This window comes from Aptenodytes forsteri, unplaced genomic scaffold (assembly GCF_000699145.1).
Source record: "Aptenodytes forsteri isolate BGI_AS27 unplaced genomic scaffold, ASM69914v1 Scaffold119, whole genome shotgun sequence".
In the NCBI taxonomy this organism is placed as follows: Eukaryota; Metazoa; Chordata; class Aves; order Sphenisciformes; family Spheniscidae; genus Aptenodytes; species Aptenodytes forsteri.
The window spans coordinates 11,685,208-11,702,916 of NW_008796165.1; the positions used below are offsets into that span (position 1 = coordinate 11,685,208).

General features: G+C 39.2%; 1 protein-coding gene across 5 annotated transcripts in view; it reads left to right on the plus strand.

Annotated features, from left to right (window-relative positions):
• Nucleotides 1-17,709, plus strand: part of FGGY (FGGY carbohydrate kinase domain containing) — a 149,808-nt gene that overhangs the window by 119,186 nt on the left and 12,913 nt on the right. The window lies entirely within an intron of this gene.

Sequence of the window (17,709 nt, forward strand, 5' to 3'; positions counted from 1 at the left end):
ATTTTTAATGCATTTTATACTTTGACATTTGGCACCATGTACAGACTTTAATTCAAGTGGAGAAGTTTGTACCTTCTGCACAGCCGGACAAGAGCCAGCATCGCTTTCTCTCCACCCTCTTTTTAACTCCATATGTTATTTAGGTGTATTGAAAATTCATTTGTCTTTTGACTGTAGGGACATGCAGTAGAAGCTGCTGTCTATGAAGTTAGGTCATGTAATTTTACAGATGAAAAAAGGAATTTGGCAGGGCTCCGATCCTGCGAGAAGGTCACACTTTCATCTCAGTTATATTTGTTCTACTTTCCTTCCTTCATATTGAGGAATGTTAAACATAAGAAACAACATAGCATTATTTATGCAGTAAAAAATGACACACCTATACCTCTTGTCTTGCCCACAGTGAATGCAGAGTTAATAATGAGGATGGAACTTCATGTTTATTCATGTTATTTCAATCCATTAACAGTTGTAAAAGTAGCAGTAAGGCTTTTATGTTCAGTGGATCAGCCAAAGCATGCATGACTTAGCTTCATTTATATAAACAATAGTAGTATACAGAAACCTGAAGAAGGGACTGAATGCCCCAAATCATATTTGTCTTTTCACCTGGCAATTCCACTGGTATAAGACATGTCCTCTCCTCATGCTACACAAGGATACTAAACAGTGTCCCTGCATCCACTTGGACAAAATTATTTATCAAGATGGTCCCTATGAGGCACAGATATTTGTATATGAAATTTTGCACAAAAACTTATCGGAATGTATTTTCTGAAGAGGGGGTCAGCTTCTCAACCTAGTTAGATTGACACAGTTCCACTGGAGGCAATGAACAGCTCAACATAAGCTGAGGAACTGGGCTGTGTTTGGCAGTTTTCCAAATGTGAAATTTCCAAATGTGAATATACTACAGTGCAGTATAGGTTAGCAGGAAGAGCAGTTTCCTTTCATAAGAATTTTTCCATTAAAGTTAATCCCATTGCAACAAATATATAGTATAATATATATCTGTATTTAATAATTCTAGTGCTTGTAAGGAGAACTTGTTTTGATAAACGTAATTTCAGTAGCAACTTTTGGTGACAGGACTTCATATTTAATTCTTACTCTTCCGCTAATCTTCTGCCTTCAAATACACAGATATTGCATTCCAAGGTTAAGATGTTTTGCACTGTTATGCAATAACTGCACATCTCAAAACTGATTTTATTAAGGCTGTCTTCATAACCATTAGAAAAATCTAATGCTGTTAAATTTTCTGTGATGTGTTTTTATATAATTTTGGTATATTCATTTACCTTTAGTTTTTAACCCTGCCCTGATATATAAAAATATTTCAGAAGCATGTCCAATAAAGTCAGAACAGATATGTATATTTTATACATATGTACATATATGTCAGTCTGCATAGCACACTCCTTCAGAAATCTTTTTCAGTGAAACTGGATCCTTTGAACCAGTCACGCCACAGACTTTTTAATTCAAAAAGTGTTTACTCTTTTACTGTTATGATATGTCAGGAGGTTCCTGCCTCTTTGGCTGTGGGAATATGTTTTGGCTTGTCATAAGTACAGTGCAGATTCTGTGGGTCTTCCTGGAGTAAACTTCTCCTAAGTGCTTACCTGCGACTGTCGGGAGCCGGATTTGATGACTCCTTATGCTCCCTTCCCATCTTTGCTTGAATCAAATAAGTTAATACCAGTACATAAAGAAAAAGAATAAATACACATTTCAATCCAGTGCCTCAGCACTGCATAAGGAGTCTGATTTCCCAAATGCAGCCTCTGCCTTTTTCAGTGCTTCAGCAGCTCTTTGTGTAAGGTCTGCTTCCAAGGGTTTTGCTAGTCAGCAGGAGAGTTTCCTTTTGTTTCACTGAGTTACAGGTCAAGCCCATGGGCTTCCCTGGGATATCTCTGAAACAGAAAACGGGAAAGTAGTTTGGAAACTACTGCTATTATACATCCCACTGGGCATTTGTTGCATGTTTGTTTCCATCATACTGCCTGTGGTGATCACTGGGAGGCAGGTGAGGCCCTGAATTGTATCCAGGATGCCACAACATCTCTGCAGTGTGAAGAAACCACCTGCTAAGTGTTTTGGCTTAGTGTGTGTTCAGAAGATTGTTGTTAAAGAGGTGCCACCTGTGGAAATATCAGCTATATCATGCAGCAAATATTTTAGATTATGTAAAAATATTTTTTAAAGAATTCAGCTACATGAAATCAAGAAACAAGAAACTGAACAAATGTCTTTTGGTGGAGGGGGGAACGTAAATGCATATCTAGCATTGCAGTTCCATAGCCTTGTCTTACATTTATTTTTCTACCACATCTTCTGAAACAAACCTTACTTAAAGGTGTTGCTGCAAGTATTCAGCATTGTTGTAGGCTCTGCAAACAACAGAATTTATTATCTGTCCTCTAAATAGATGGTTTGTGCTTAATTACTGTGCTTTCCAAAGCTCGTTGTTTGCTCAGCGAGCAACAACGAGCAACTGCCTAATAGTAATGGAGAAAATTGTGTGGTTTTTACCCTCTTTCCTTATGTCTATATTTGTTTGAAGGAGAATTTTTACTGTATTTGTCCCAGTGATTTTGGTCACATTTCTCAGAATCATTTTTGGACATTTCCACTCAATGTCAAAATCAAAATGTTTAAAAGCTATCTGGTTTTCTTGGGTTTGCTCAAAATCACTTCTGATAATCTTAGTCTGGCTTTAACATGCTCTGCTGACAAAAGGACCGGCTGCTGAACAGACACGTGAAACCCACTAGTGATAAGCAATAGAAGTAGTGCTGCCAGGCTTCTGTCAGGGAATCTCGTATGGAAGTGTGTGCATGTGTGCTGTGTAGCGTGTGCACAGTGAGTGATGCTTCAGGGAGCTGGTGAGCCTACAGAGCAGGGCTGTCTTGTGTCTGAATGCTAAATCTGATGCTTTGGGGATGTAATGTGCATTAGCTGTTAGAGTTGACCTGCTTGTGCATTCTGTCAATGTGGGGGTTTTGGGGCATGGGGCAGCCAAGTCAGAGCCACTGCTCCAGCAATCTGCTCTTCACTTAGAAAATCTGGGCACACAGAGAAGATCCTCAAAATCTACCAGGGCATCACTTTTCAATAGACGAAAGAAAAGATGGGTCATCTAGGGAAGACCCAACTCTATGGTAACCTTATATAGTATTTAGAGTATTTAGAGTTAGGCTTTATTTAGCTTACAGTTAAGAAACGCATTGGCATTGGATAGTATTTCCTTAGGGGTAAAGTATGTGGATGTGATGGTTGCTGTTACTCTCATTCTCCTGTACTATCCTGATGCTTAGTCCTGTGGCATTCCATCATTGGGATTTGGAAATGGGGAAGTGTCTGCTTCAGAGACATTTTGGAGGATCGTTTTTCCAAGGGCAGGCAGCTTGCTTACCTACATATCGCTGTATGATGAACCCAGTCAGAAGTGTACGTGAGACAACAGGATTCTCACCCTTCACTTTCTTGGGCAATTGGCCATAGTGGCTGGAACACGAAAGAGCTTTTCCTCTATCCTTTGGTATCCCTGAATAAGTTTCTTCTCACAAAGAAACAAGCACCAATGTACCTCCTGTCTCCTTTCCCCTTCTATAATACAGCAGTGACTATTTGCAGGATGCAGCATTTTGTTCTAATTCTTAATTCTCTTATCTTTTTATTCTTATTTTGAGTGATTTGTAGAGTAAAGGTTTTCATGCTTTCTATTGACCACATCTGTATTAGTACCAAAATTCTCAGTATGCTGAGCTTTTGCAAAGAAGCACTGGAAATGAAGGTTATTGCAAAATTTGTAACCATGCAGGTTAGTTTGCTAGATTCTGGTGTGGTTTTAAAAGCTCAAGCCCCTTGAAGCTGCAATGTCATCTTTAGGTAATTCTGTCAAGGAAAGATTTATAACCTCCATCTCTCATGCCTGGTCACCATATGTTGTTGCTTCAAAGAATGTTGACTTCCCTATTTTCCTCTTCATTTACTCTCTCTGCATTTTTCTCCTCTGTGGTAAAACTGAATTAAAACAATTGGTCTATCCAAAAAGAAAAAAGAACATGTAGTGTGGTGAGTTATTCCTCATTTCATCTTTTGGTTGTTTAGTCTCTAGAATCTCTGGAAAGGGGAGAAGAACTTCTGAATTTCTTCTAGCAATTTGGGTTATCTTTTCATTTGCCTCTACAAATGCTACACCTTTTTTCTTTTAGTGGTTTTGTTATGTTTTGATTGTTGTGCCTATGAACCGTAACACAGCCTGGCTGAGTCAAAGAAGACAGTGCTGTGTAAAATAGTATGACATAAGGATTTTTGAAATATACACTATATTTTTGGGTTTTGGATTTTTGAAATATGTGCTGCATTGAATGAAATAACATTGCTGGCTTAGATGGGTCAATTTATTGATTCTAGTGATTCCTTTCATGCTGAGCAGCAGGATCCTGGTTTTCTATGTGATTGTTTCTGTAGTAAAAATATAGTTTCCGGTTTAGCAAGCCAGCAATTCCTTCTCAGTAAAAATGTTCGATAAATAAATGTCAAAGTTTCCAGCATATCCTCGTTACTCTGCCTCACTTCTATGTAATTGAAAATGGGAAGAAGGTGCTGTTTGATTTGGCAGTCATCCAGCTCTTTTTTTTGGATAACCTACTCCTTGGGACAAAGCTGTACACCAGGGAATAGGATTATTGCCTTATAAAATCCTGCAGCCCACTGACTATTCCTTAATTACATATTAAAGCAATTAATAAAATTACCTGTATGAAACCAGATTGCCAGATTTATTTTGGGTTTGCTGTCTTAGCGTGGGTTATTGTTACTGTCCGATATGAAAGAGAAGAAATTTCGTATGATTTACTAGAATACACTTTACTGGTAACTTTCTGTAATCAGCTTTCTGTAATCATTTTTGGTGTAAAACGTGGAGCTAGAAATTAGAGTCTACATGACTACAAGATTTTTCAGGTATAAAATTGACTTTTAAGGGAGGTGTAGTCTTTTCTTTGTTAGTTTCGGTTGTTATGCAAGTTGGTGGTATATTCCGCAAAAAGAGAGGGAAAAGCTTTTTCATTGTTTTTATAAAGCAGATGGCAGGTACATAAAAGTTAGCCGGACTCTATAGAAAGCGGTATTAAGTAATTACCTAATGTGGATTAGCTGAATTATTTAGCAGCGGTAGCAGCTGAGCAAGTGAAGTACCCCTTAGGTACAATTTGCATCCCTGGAAGCAGCCCTAGAAGCTATGTGGGTCAAGGTCACCTGGCTTGTCTTCAAGATAACGGACACAGAGGCCGTAACTATGAGGGAGATATATTGCAGACAGGGGTTTGACGTTGTGGTGGTGCAGGTGAAATGATTCACTTCCAACTCTGTACTAAAGGAACTCGGAAGAGTTTTGTTTGTGCACTGCTTGATTATGCTTAATAAGGGAGGTGCTTTTCTTTGTTAGTTTCGGTTGTTATGCAAGTTGGGGGGATATTCCGCAAAAAGAGAGGGAAAAGCTTTTTCATTGTTTTTATAAAGCAGATGGCAGGTACATAAAAGTTAGCCGGACTCTATAGAAAGCGGTATTAAGTAATTACCTAATGTGGATTAGCTGAATTATTTAGCAGCGGTAGCAGCTGAGCAAGTGAAGTACCCCTTAGGTACAATTTGCATCCCTGGAAGCAGCCCTAGAAGCTATGTGGGTCAAGGTCACCTGGCTTGTCTTCAAGATAACGGACACAGAGGCCGTAACTATGAGGGAGATATATTGCAGACAGGGGTTTGACGTTGTGGTGGTGCAGGTGAAATGATTCACTTCCAACTCTGTACTAAAGGAACTCGGAAGAGTTTTGTTTGTGCACTGCTTGATTATGCTTAATTTAATGGACGTCTCCTTTCAGTTGTCTAAGGAAGTTGTTGGGTGGTATAGCATAGACGATGAAATCAAATAACAAAACCCACAGATAACACAAGGTTTATAAAGATCAGCCAGGAAGAGCATGCAATATTCAGTGTATTCACCTCCTAACAATGAAAATGTTATAGACCATCATGAATGTGAAGAAGTTCTTTAGTGCAACAGTTAGTCCACAACCTTCGTAATGGACCAACTGGCAATTGTGAATAGACAACATTTCATAAGAACACCTGTAAATAGTACTGGGCCATACTCAACATTTCTGCTGACAGAACTGGAGGGGATTAGGCTATTTCCATTTCTGAATCAGTCTCTGGCGTAATTTTGTTCCGCTTATTTCAATGGACATGCTTCAGTTGATGATCTGATCCTCTGTTCCTCTTCCAAATCATTACCTGTCAGGTCATGGATTGAAATTAATACAAGTGTCTTGTTGCTTTCCATATTTTCAAAAGCAAGAACTGAGTGAAAGATCAGGGAGGGGATAGTTTTTTCCTTAGAAATGGTAATAACTTGGGAAATCAAAAGAGGAAATAAAATTACTTCTCCCTGTTGAGTTAGGGAATGTTGCCTTCCCTCATCTCATTAAAAATTTAAAGCACTCTTGTTTTTGAGCAGGGTGAATTAGTAATTAAGTGCTATAATCAACTTGTGTAAACATAATATTGAAGGAGAGCAGCAGATTAATCATTTTGTTAGCTTGCCTTACCCAATTAATGCACCTTTTAGTAAAGGCCTTCCTGCCATGTTGGGATGGTTTTTTTCAAAATCAGAGGATTTTGGAAAGGCAGAGGAAGGAGATGGTTGTTCTTAGGCACCATGCTGTACACAAGGAGTGTGTTAAGGTGCTGTGATCTTGCCTTCCTTTTCTTCAAAAGCTCCAAATTTGTACATGTACAGTCTGAGGCCAAGGTTTAGCAGAGACCATCCTTGGGCAAGGCTGGGTGACAGCTTTTGCTTTTCTGAGTAGTGTTTTGGCTGGGTATGGTCTCTTCATCTAAGTGATTTTTTAAAAATTCCTTCTGGATGTGTATATCATCAGTCTCAGTTGACAGGACATGTGCTCCATAAAAAAAATTACTTTAAATTTCAGTGCATAGCTTATATACCTACTGTTAGAGACAGTATTCTAGTGATGAAAACAGCTAAATCTTCACAGTCCATTCATTTGTTGTTCTCTCACTTCTGACTGGCAGCAAAGTTACCAAGGGATGTCATGGACAGTTCATGATGTGGACTCTGCTGCTTGCTGAGAACCAAACTTTTTTCCACGTAAGCAGCTAAGATGTTCGATGACTGTGGAGTATATTTCCAACTAACCAGGCCTGGACTCAAAGCAGTCAGTTGGCAGTAGAACTCTGTCCCTTTACCTCTTCCTTTGGTGTTTTGATGCTGAAATCCATCTTTGCCTAACTGAAAGGTTTTTTTTCCTTGCATAATAAAGTTAGATTCAATATGGCATGCATGAAACCACCAAGATACCAGCAATGCCTCTGGCTTTTGTATAGAGTCAGCTGCCTTCTTACCAGAAATCTTTAGAGAAATATAGATGAGAGAGAAAAATTAAAAGGCAGTGATTTGATGGCCACTGTCCAGTTCCTTGTGGCTAGTGTTTATGGTACAAAGAGTGCCTTTTTAGTTAGCATATTTTGGCCTTACTGTCAGAAATCTTTGCAGTAAGGGTAAAAAGCGGATGAATCACAACTACTCTTTTGCCCTAAGGATGATCCTTCTGTATTAAAGCTGAGAAGTATAAATGCTTGTCTGTCTCTGCCAAGCACAGAATGAGCTTTCAATCAGTTTGAGAGTGTGATTTTTATTTTTTTTTACTTTTCAAGCTGCAATAAGTATACAGCAGCATTTCTACTTTCTTTCAGCTGACTTCAGTGGACAGTATTTCCATATGGTTGGAAATCCTCTCTTGGTGGGAGTTAAATCACGCATACAAGCACCACCACTTAGAGAGTCAAACAGCTGAGATGCGGCTGTAGCTGATAGCATGATGCTTTCACAAAAGTGCTAAGAAAAGTACCCTCTGTCTTGTTGCTGTTTACTGACATGTGATACTGGCTGACATCTGTTGCCCTTCTCATTTGAGGAGTGTTTGCTTTACTAACTTTAACATTTCCACATTGCTATGCTGTTGAAGTGCAGATACACAAATCTCCTTGGAGTCCCCAAGGTCCTTTTATGAGAAGCAGAGCTGCCATCATTTGATATCATCCTGCTGGCTGTGTTTTGTATTGGAGTTGAGAGAAGATATTCTGTTGCTGTTAAATGTTCTTGGTGGAGTGCAATGTCTAATGCTATATGTTGTCATACATTTGATGTATTATCAGATCAGTACATGCTGTACGGTAGTGTTTGGTACATTGTCACATTAGATGATTTGTAGTTATGTTATATCACTTGAAATTATTACAGGTAAAAACTTGTCTAAGAAAATGTCAAAGTTTGTTGTAGCAGGTCATATAGCTACTGAAATGACAGATGATCTTAGTCCATAATCATAACGCAAAATTCTCAGTTAATGTAAGTCAGTATTGCTCCAGGATTTCAGAGGAGTGACACCAGTTTACTCCAGTGCCCTGATCCAATCAAGCACTTAGGTACATCATCTAACTTTCAAGTAGGCAAGAAGCTCAGTTGAAGATAAGCAGGACTGCCCATGTGCTGAAGTACTTCACTGGATCAGAGCCCAAACAGGAATCTGACACACAGTTCATCGGTGGATGACACATCTTGAAATGCTAAAGGCTATTACAGCTCTTGCAATTGGTTCATATTATTACCTATTCAGAAACAAGTTGTGGATGCTATAGGTAATAGGATACAAAGGCGGCGTCTTTTGTTAAGTGCTGTCCTTTTGTGGGAACTTAGCATGCTCCATTTTAAATGTCATCCAGTACACAAATGTTCAGATTTGGAATTTCTCAGTAACTCTTTAATGGCAAGGAAAGGCAGCTGCAGTAAGTGTAACATATTGGCTATAATAGAGCGACCCATTTACATTAGCTGAGTATTTGGCACAGAAGTACTAAAGTTGGAGGCAACAATCTCAGAAATCCAGTACTTAAAGATGTGGCCGTATTATTTTTTCTAAAAGTAGGTGGTTTAATGAAACAGCACACTAACGAAATGAAATGAAATGAAATGAAATACGGCCTTTTATTTGGGCATCAGTGGCAGGAGATGGGGCACTGTGTATTGGGTTATCAATGTGACTTACTTGTTTATTAATTCTGTCCGAGAGTGGTGATAAAGATTTTATTACTTATTTTTTGACATTTATGAGGATGGACTGAAAAGGTAATAAAGACCTCTCAGATACTCGAATGACCAAAGAAATCTATTTAATCCTCTGTCGTTATGCTGAAGGTGCAGCCAGCTTTGCGCATTGGCATAGCTCCATTGACTTCACCCAAGTTCTGTATCTTGTGTGCACATACCCGATTACCGTATTAGAAGCAACCATATGTATGCAAATACAATCTCTTCGGTCTGTAGGCTCAACACATATATTGTCATGCCTTTTGCTTTTAATAAACTCACATCAGCTGATGTTGGCAAAGAATAAGATTTAGTGTTTTGTTAATCTGCAGAAGTTGAGACTCTTACTAAACCAATGGTATTCTTCTCATCTGTCAGTAAGCCCAAGACCTGGCAAGCAGGAGAAAATATGCTGCCTAGAATAGTTCAGGTTCTGCTGCTGCATATTTTTGTAACAAACCATGAAATGACCGTGGTGGAGTTTGTCTAAGGAGATGTACAATTAGTTGATTTCTTTCAAGCAGACTAAGACTAAGATCAGCTTGTAGAAGTTGTTTAATAATATCACAACCTTACAGTTTTTCTAGCTTGCTGGCCCTGTCTTTTCTTGAGGAAAACCATAAATATGAGGAAACCATAAATGTGTCTTTATAGTTGATAGATACTTTCTTTAAAATGTACTGTCATCCATCTCCTTTCTATTTTAAGGACGGATTTTACCCACATACTCGGAGACACAGCTGAAGTCATTTGGACCTTGGACTCCCCTTCTGTCCAGGACATTTAAGCAGGGAAAAGTGTGATAGCAATATTTTATAGGAAGGATGAGTACAGAGGATACCATGGATCCTTTGTAACTGTCAGTAGCCAAGTAAGGTCCTTTTCAGAGCGTGTCTTGCTTAAATGATGTTTGGGATGTCAAACAAGTTAAAGTCTCTCTGCCCCTCACCTCTTCAATAGCTGAGCAGAACAACCTTCAAGTTATGCACTGGAGAATTGGAAACTCAATCTGGCTACATTGTGAGATTAATTTTCCATCTGGGATTTGCACTCTTGCTATGTCAGTGCAGGGGATCAGACTGTTCTGTGGCAAAGCACAAGCATGTAGAGTCACAGTGCTAGCTGTCTGAAATGCTTGAGGTTTTTTCACCATAAATTTTTTGAAGGACATTATGATCACTTAGTTGTGGGATTTGATGCCAGTAGTTCGTACCACCAGGACATACTTTTGCCACCCTATATTTGAAGAAGTTTTCTAACTTGCATGTACGATATTGTCCTTTCTCCTAAAGATGTCTAGAGGGGTTTCCCCTATCTGTATAGTTTAACAAGACTGTTTACTATCTAGGCATTTCCAATACATTTCATTTTATTGTGGTTAACAGTAAAGACATTTTTCTTTATTCCCTTTCATATAATCATGGATCTGAAATGGTAGAGGAGAGATCCCGTAACTGTTATTAGTTTTATTAGCAATAGAAGGCAGTTGCTTTATTAGCATACTGGCTTTCCTCATCCTCAGAATTGGAGTCCAGTTCTCATTCTCCTTTCTTTTTTCAGCTAAGTCATAGGTTCTTGTTTCCTTGGTTTCTTAGATATAGACATATAACAACCATTCCCAACCCTTGCTTGCTTTCTTGTTTTGAAGCAACTTTTCACACCCACTATGCTTAAACATTTCTGAGGCACAGTTTGATACTAGAAATTGGGCAGTGACTTGTAGAGAGAATCCATATGAAATTGCTTCATGGCTCTGTTTTGTTTTTATTGGGGCAAGTGTTCATGTAATTATTAGCAAGACCATAATTGTCACTCTTGAGGGAAATCTAGGCAGAAAGGCTAACCACCAAGTGGGCATGGGAAAGCATAAGTTGCAGATTTTTGCACAAAGATACTCCTCCATATGAGGGTTGAAAAACACTAGAAGAACATGAATAAGAACCACTGTGCCTGTATCTTGCTGTGCCTTATAAGTGTGTATAAGCAGCAAAAGTGAGTTGGATTGTCATCTTTCAGAAGTGCACTATTCAGCTAGGAATAATTTATAGGGGATGTACTCAATGTGTAGTACTCCTAGGGGTTGCATTCACCGGAACATTACTAACCTTCAGTACATAAATATATTTTGACCCATGTAGAGCCTGTTTGTGTGAGCACCTGCTATAAGTTGCTGTTTTCTGCACAGCTTCCAGATAGTCCTTTACCAGGTAGAAATTTTAGGTAGGAGTGTGGGTGTGGAAGCTCTGATGGGAGCACATTGTTTTGTCAAGGAACAGAGCAAAGTGATGTGGCAATGCACTCCTTGCTAAGCAGAGTGAGGAGTGGTTAGATCTCACCATGTCACTTATTTTGGAGCTCTGGAAGCATAGGGGACCCTCGAAGGGAAAACACTCTGGAAAATAAACCAATTTCTAATCAGTATTTTCTCCTCTGAAGAATCTCTCCACAACAAGAGTATGTGTGGAGGGCTGTACCATCACCAAGCCCAATCTCTCGCTCCCAAAATTGTGGGGTGGAGGATGATAATGTGTCACATTTGGAAGGTCCCTTCATTGCCCAGCTCTGTAGCTCAGAACTGAGCTAAACACCTTGGATATATTGAGCAAAATATTGCTGAGTCTAGCAGCCTTGTGTCAAACTTCTTTTGCTTTCAAAATGTCTGGTAAGACTTGATTTTTGCCTAATTTTCCCAGACTAGTGTCTTCCTATCTCTTGTCATGAAATCACTAAACTCTGTTAACTTTAAGTAGTTTAGATACTGAATCCTGTATCTTTAGACTAGACTGAGGGAAGCAGTGCTCGAGAGTCTTACAGCAGATAAATTGGATATGTGTTAGCCTCTTAAGTTGGAAGCTGGCACTTAGCTTAGGTGAAAAGAGATGAGTGATGGCCCTAAAGATGCTAAGCTATTTGAAGCTCTTCTGATAAATGGGGTCTTTTTGTGATGAGCTATCCTCACTTTCTTTGACTGGTTGGTATAAAAGCTTTGTATATACAAGCACATTACTCATTATTTACTGGTCGTGATTGTAAGGTTGTTTAATTTTGCAATAGTCCCATCTAAGGGATGATTCTTGCATTGCATGAAAGGGAGACTAAGCAAGCTTTGCTTTTCATTTGCTTTATATAACTTTGCCCCTGTGGAAACACTGGAGAGCCAGCACATTTGCCATAAGACACAAAATGCCAAACTTGTGGCTTTCTGGACATGGAAGTTCCACTCATCCCAGAGAAGAACCAGAGGACTGGTGTGGAAAAAGAATAAAAGAAACATGAGAGAGAAGATAGGTGTGGTGGAGAATGGGGCTTTTCTTTTTTGGCACTAAATCCCCGATATCCCCACCATCTCCCTCTCCCTACTCCCACTCTGATGTTACTCTTCCCTCTTGTATTCTTGCCACTTTCTTGTTCATGCCTCTCTTTTGTTTATTTTTTCCACTTTTTATTCTTTTCTCATATCTTGATTATTATTCTCCTATTTCATCTTATTCCTCTTCTTTTGTTTTCTCTCTTTCTTTCCCTGCTCTTTCCATATCTGTCCCTTACCTGCATCCTCATGTAATTAAAATCAAAGAGGAAGGGATGGCTTGTGGCTCATTCAGTGCTGATCCCTCAGGTCTACTCTCAAGGCTTGTAGGACTTCAGTAAAGCGTTGTGGTGTATCCTCTGTTTTATGGGTACAGCATATCCACACAGCACTGACTGGGCTGTGCCAGTGTTCTTGGACTGGAAGAGGAAAGATTTATGATGGCATTGATCACAGTGCTAAAATAAACTGCCCTCCCTTAGCCAGAGGAATATGAGTTTGTAAATGCCAGCATTTTATACACAAAATGAAGGACACCAGCTAAGGAAGCCAGCTGCCTAGGTTAGCTGTTCAAGATCTGAAAGTGGCAACTCTTTAAAAGCAAATAGACAGGAAAAGTAATTTATATTAAAACAAACTCTGTCATGAGTCATTTGACTTCTTTTTCTCTTGCGCACATAGTTTATGTCTCAGGCCTTCTAAGGCCCGAGTAACATCTGATACTCTTTAGGCTGAGCCGGCTCTAATAGGAGTAGGTTCCTGCTTCCAGTTACAGTGTACCACTTAGAACTCTATTTAATTTGAGCCTTGTGTTTACAGGCTGTAACTATTACTTATTTGTCATTTTTATGGTAATAGAAAAGATTGTTTGTCTGTGATTCAGTCCCAGCCATGCTGTTGAATAGCTCTGTGTCCTCAGCAGCAGCAGAGAAAAAGTGACCTGAGAGGGGCTTTGACTTTTTGCCTCATTCACTTTTCTCAGGTGGCTTCAGTTGTGCAGGTCATGCAGGTCAGCAGGCACGAGTGGGGATGCAGGTCCCTTGCCATCCCTCCCAACCACTACCTCAGTCTAACAACATCAGCAGAGCATTGCTCCACAATTCTCACAGTTTGCATATAAGCTGCATGTGATTTTTCTTCCCTTCTACTTTAAAAGAGGTAACACCAAAGTGTACACTGTCTGAAAAATACAGCTTTGCCTTTTTTTCCCTTTTTCTTTTTTTGGTCCTCTTCCTTTCCTTCATCCCCTCCCTTCTGCTCCCAGGTTTTTGTTTAAATATTTTTACCAAATGCTTCAGGTGTGAAAATAGTTAATTGCAGCTAGGAAATATGAAAGGTGTACAAATTCTTCAAGTCTCATTAACTGCTTCTGCCAAGGTCTATACAGACCTGAAAGCGGAAAGTTAAAAACAGCTGAAGGTCAGAAAAGCTTACAGGGCAGAAAAGCTTATGGTGGGGGGAAGTGTTCAAACACCCCAGCCAGCTTCCCCGAGCAAGGATAATCCTCAGGGCCCACTGCTGGAAGTGACTGCACCTTAATTAAGCAGCATGACTCTTGTTCCCCCTAGTGGCTAATTACATGGGATGTGTTTCACACGAGCATTTCATTTAGCCGCCTTTGAACTTCCCTGCCTAATTTTCCTCCTATCCACGTTTTTTGCTATATTTTGTAACTTTCTCAATTTCTCCGAATGATGGCATTTGCCATTCATTTGATTGTGACTTCAGGAAGCAGGAAAATGTGCTATAGATAGGTAATACCTTATATCTGCAACGCAGCAATAGGATTTAGGGTTGGAGAGGTTTTTGCACATATTCCACCCATGCATGCTGGATTTTTTCTGCAGCATTAGCAGTAAGGGTTAAAGAAGAAGGGCTTTTCTTTCTTTGTCAGCATCCCTGTTTGTATTGTAACTCCTCAAGTATGAACAGATACGAATGTCCAGAAATGTTAAGACACCTCAAATCAGCAGGCTTGTTTAATGTCCTTGAGATAAGAACTGAATTGCCTGGCTTTACAGATCAAACAAATACCACATAAAACGTAGTGTAGTATTTCTTAGTGACAGAGGGAAAAAACCCTGTATTTTCCCATGTAGTTCTTATTAGCAGCCTGGTAATGGGAGATAATGCATATATTGGGTGAAACTCATCAGCTGTACTAGTTCAAATCTAACATAAGCCACTAGTATCAAGTTCTTCTGAAGTTACCTCGGTATAAATAAAAACAGAATTTTGCCATGAGAAAACAATGTCTGTTACCTAACTTGAGAGTCAGAGTACATGGGTTTTATTTCCAGCTTTGCCACTGACTCTGTGACTTTGGGCAAGTTGTTTAACTTTGTTCTTCATCCAGCTGATTTGTGAAGAAGATCTAGTGATGTTTAAGTACCTCATAGGCTGGTTTTATATTTATATTAAAGGTGATAGAATGAAAAGTGCAAAGAGAATGTATGATGATGCTAATGGTGTTTCTCTGGTGGATTAAAATAAGTAAGAATGGAAAACCCGGTAGACTGACAACCCAGTTGCACGTAATTGGAAAATATTTTGACTTCTGCAGAAGTAAACAAAAGCTTACTTTAGAACTGCAACCAGTTTATTATGTATGGAAATTTTCATTGCCATGTATATAATATGAAAGATGGCTGATACAGTATGACATGACTACGACTCAGAAGTTTATATCATTTTTTAATATTTAGAGCATTCATGACTTTTAAAGGTTGTGTTATACATTTACAATGAAATGCATTTCATATGCAGAATTCTTGGTTTTAGAAAATATTTGGGCAGCAAAGGTAGACCAGATCCTTTAAAGCACAAATTCACTCATGGTTTGTATTGGCAATTCCTTAGGAATAACAAAGGCTAATTCAAGATCAGCATTTTCATTCACAGGCTTGTAGCTGTAGACATCTAATGCTGTATCTAACATGTAACTGAAAGACTGGGTGTTCTTTTTGCTCAAGTATGGAGCCTTCTAAACTGCAGTTGAAGACGTTTGCTGGAGACTTCTGAAAATCAGATGTTTTCCTTTTTTGACTGCAGTGCAATCAGGATTAGCAGAAACAACAGATGCATCTTGCGTTGCTGAGCGTTTTTTGACTTGCATCTGAAACTGGTTTGTGACAGGTCAGTAACCCAATGAATATAATGTAAAACATTCAACAGGATAAGACCTCCTTGTTAGAACTGTATCCTTTTTCTTGCATGTCTGGGTTGTATTTTTTTAATTAAGTTACTGAGTTGTAGAATGGCCTGCATTCCTTCTATTCCTGTAAAAATGAAATGACTGACAGCTTTTCAGTTGCACATGATCCTACCATTTATTAGAAGAGGAAGGGGCAGGATGGGATCCTACCAAATTTTTCATGTATTAAATATAGAGAAAAGATTATTGAGCATGAGAAAACTGCATCTTATCAAGCAGTCTGTTACTGATCTAGTCTGATGTTATATTGATCTGCACAAATTAATCTTGAGACCAAAAACCAAGCCAGAGCAGAACAACGGGTAAGTGCGTTTAGAAAAGTTGTATAGTAAAATTAAGACTTTCATCAGATAAAAGTAATTTAATTTCCCTCCTCTCATCTATACTTGTCACAGCCAAAGAAATACCTTTGAATAAAAACTAGCTTTTTTTTTTAGATTTGCTGTATTAAGCAATTTCCAAAGTACAAAATTGCTGCTAATGGAAAAGCGAAACAAATCTGGGATTTTGAGCTAGCGCAGTATTCGTGCAAGTAATTAGCCTGTACAAAAGGAGCATTTTTGCTTCTGTTTTGTTTTTTCTTTCAGAAAGTGCTTTCTTCTATTGTTTTTTCTTTCAGAAAGTACTTTCTGCAAAGAATAGGCCTATGATGCTGTGAGCACACACACTTATCTTTCTCCATGTGTAGACCCAGTGAGGGCTGCAGAGTCACTGTGGGGAGTAAAGAACAAGCCTGCAGAGCTGGGCTCTGCCTTTCCCGATTTATGCACGAGCAAGGAACAGTATGTGCAGCTGCAGTACAACTTTCCTCTCATGGCTGTGCCTCTAAAAACTAGCTTTTTTTTTTAGATTTGCTGTATTAAGCAATTTCCAAAGTACAAAATTGCTGCTAATGGAAAAGCGAAACAAATCTGGGATTTTGAGCTAGCGCAGTATTCGTGCAAGTAATTAGCCTGTACAAAAGGAGCATTCATCTTGAAATGACAGATAAGCACTAAGGACAGGATTGAAAACTGTAAATATGTTAGCACTTTAAGCGAGAGCACAGCTTCAGCACTTGTTAGACTCATCAGCTGCTGTAAACAATATGGATCTTTGAAATGATCTCTGCTGAGATCTCAGCACATTAGATAATGATATAGTTGTTCATTTTTGCTTCTTCTATTTTGTTTTTTCTTTCAGAAAGTACTTTCTGCAAAGAATAGGCCTATGATGCTGCCAGCACACACACTTATCTTTCTCCATGTGTAGACCCAGTGAGGGCTGCAGAGTCACTGTGGGGAGTAAAGAACAAGCCTGCAGAGCTGGGCTCTGCCTTTCCCGATTTATGCACGAGCAAGGAACAGTATGTGCAGCTGCAGTACAACTTTCCTCTCATGGCTGTGCCTCTACCCAAGGCTAGGAAAGGCTCTTTGAGGTCATCCAGGCTCAGTTCACAGTTAGGATGCTTCTTCAAGTACAATTTTAAAAGGCAGGCTGTTCAGGTGGTGGTGGTGGTGGTAGCAGTTTCTCTTATGTAGCTTTGTGAAGGGTTAACAGTGACTGAGCTGTAACAATGGAGGGTTTCATGTTGTGAAAACTGCATACAATAGAAATTAATTTGAAACCAATAAATCCGCTTTGCAAAGGACACTATAAAAAGCTTGCATACCACGATAACTTGCAAACACTCACTGACCTCGCTGAGGTTCTGATTGGTGACCTACAAGTGAAAAGCTCCGTGAGCCATTTGAGTCTCCGCTATTCATCTCTTCTCTCAGCTTGCTGTCTTGAAATGAAAGGCCAGATCCTCAGCAGCAGGAATTGGCTCAATTCTTAGGATCAGCTGAATCACAAAGCACAAAATGTTTTTTCTTCAGTTGTGTCCCACATTGGCTAGATTTCCCTCCTAAGTGTTTGATACTAATCTAGTGGTGTTATTGATTCCCATGGAATATATGAGAAACTGAGGTGCAGAAAGCTTGCGTGACTTGTCCAAGATTAAAATTCAGGAGCTGGCGTACCCGA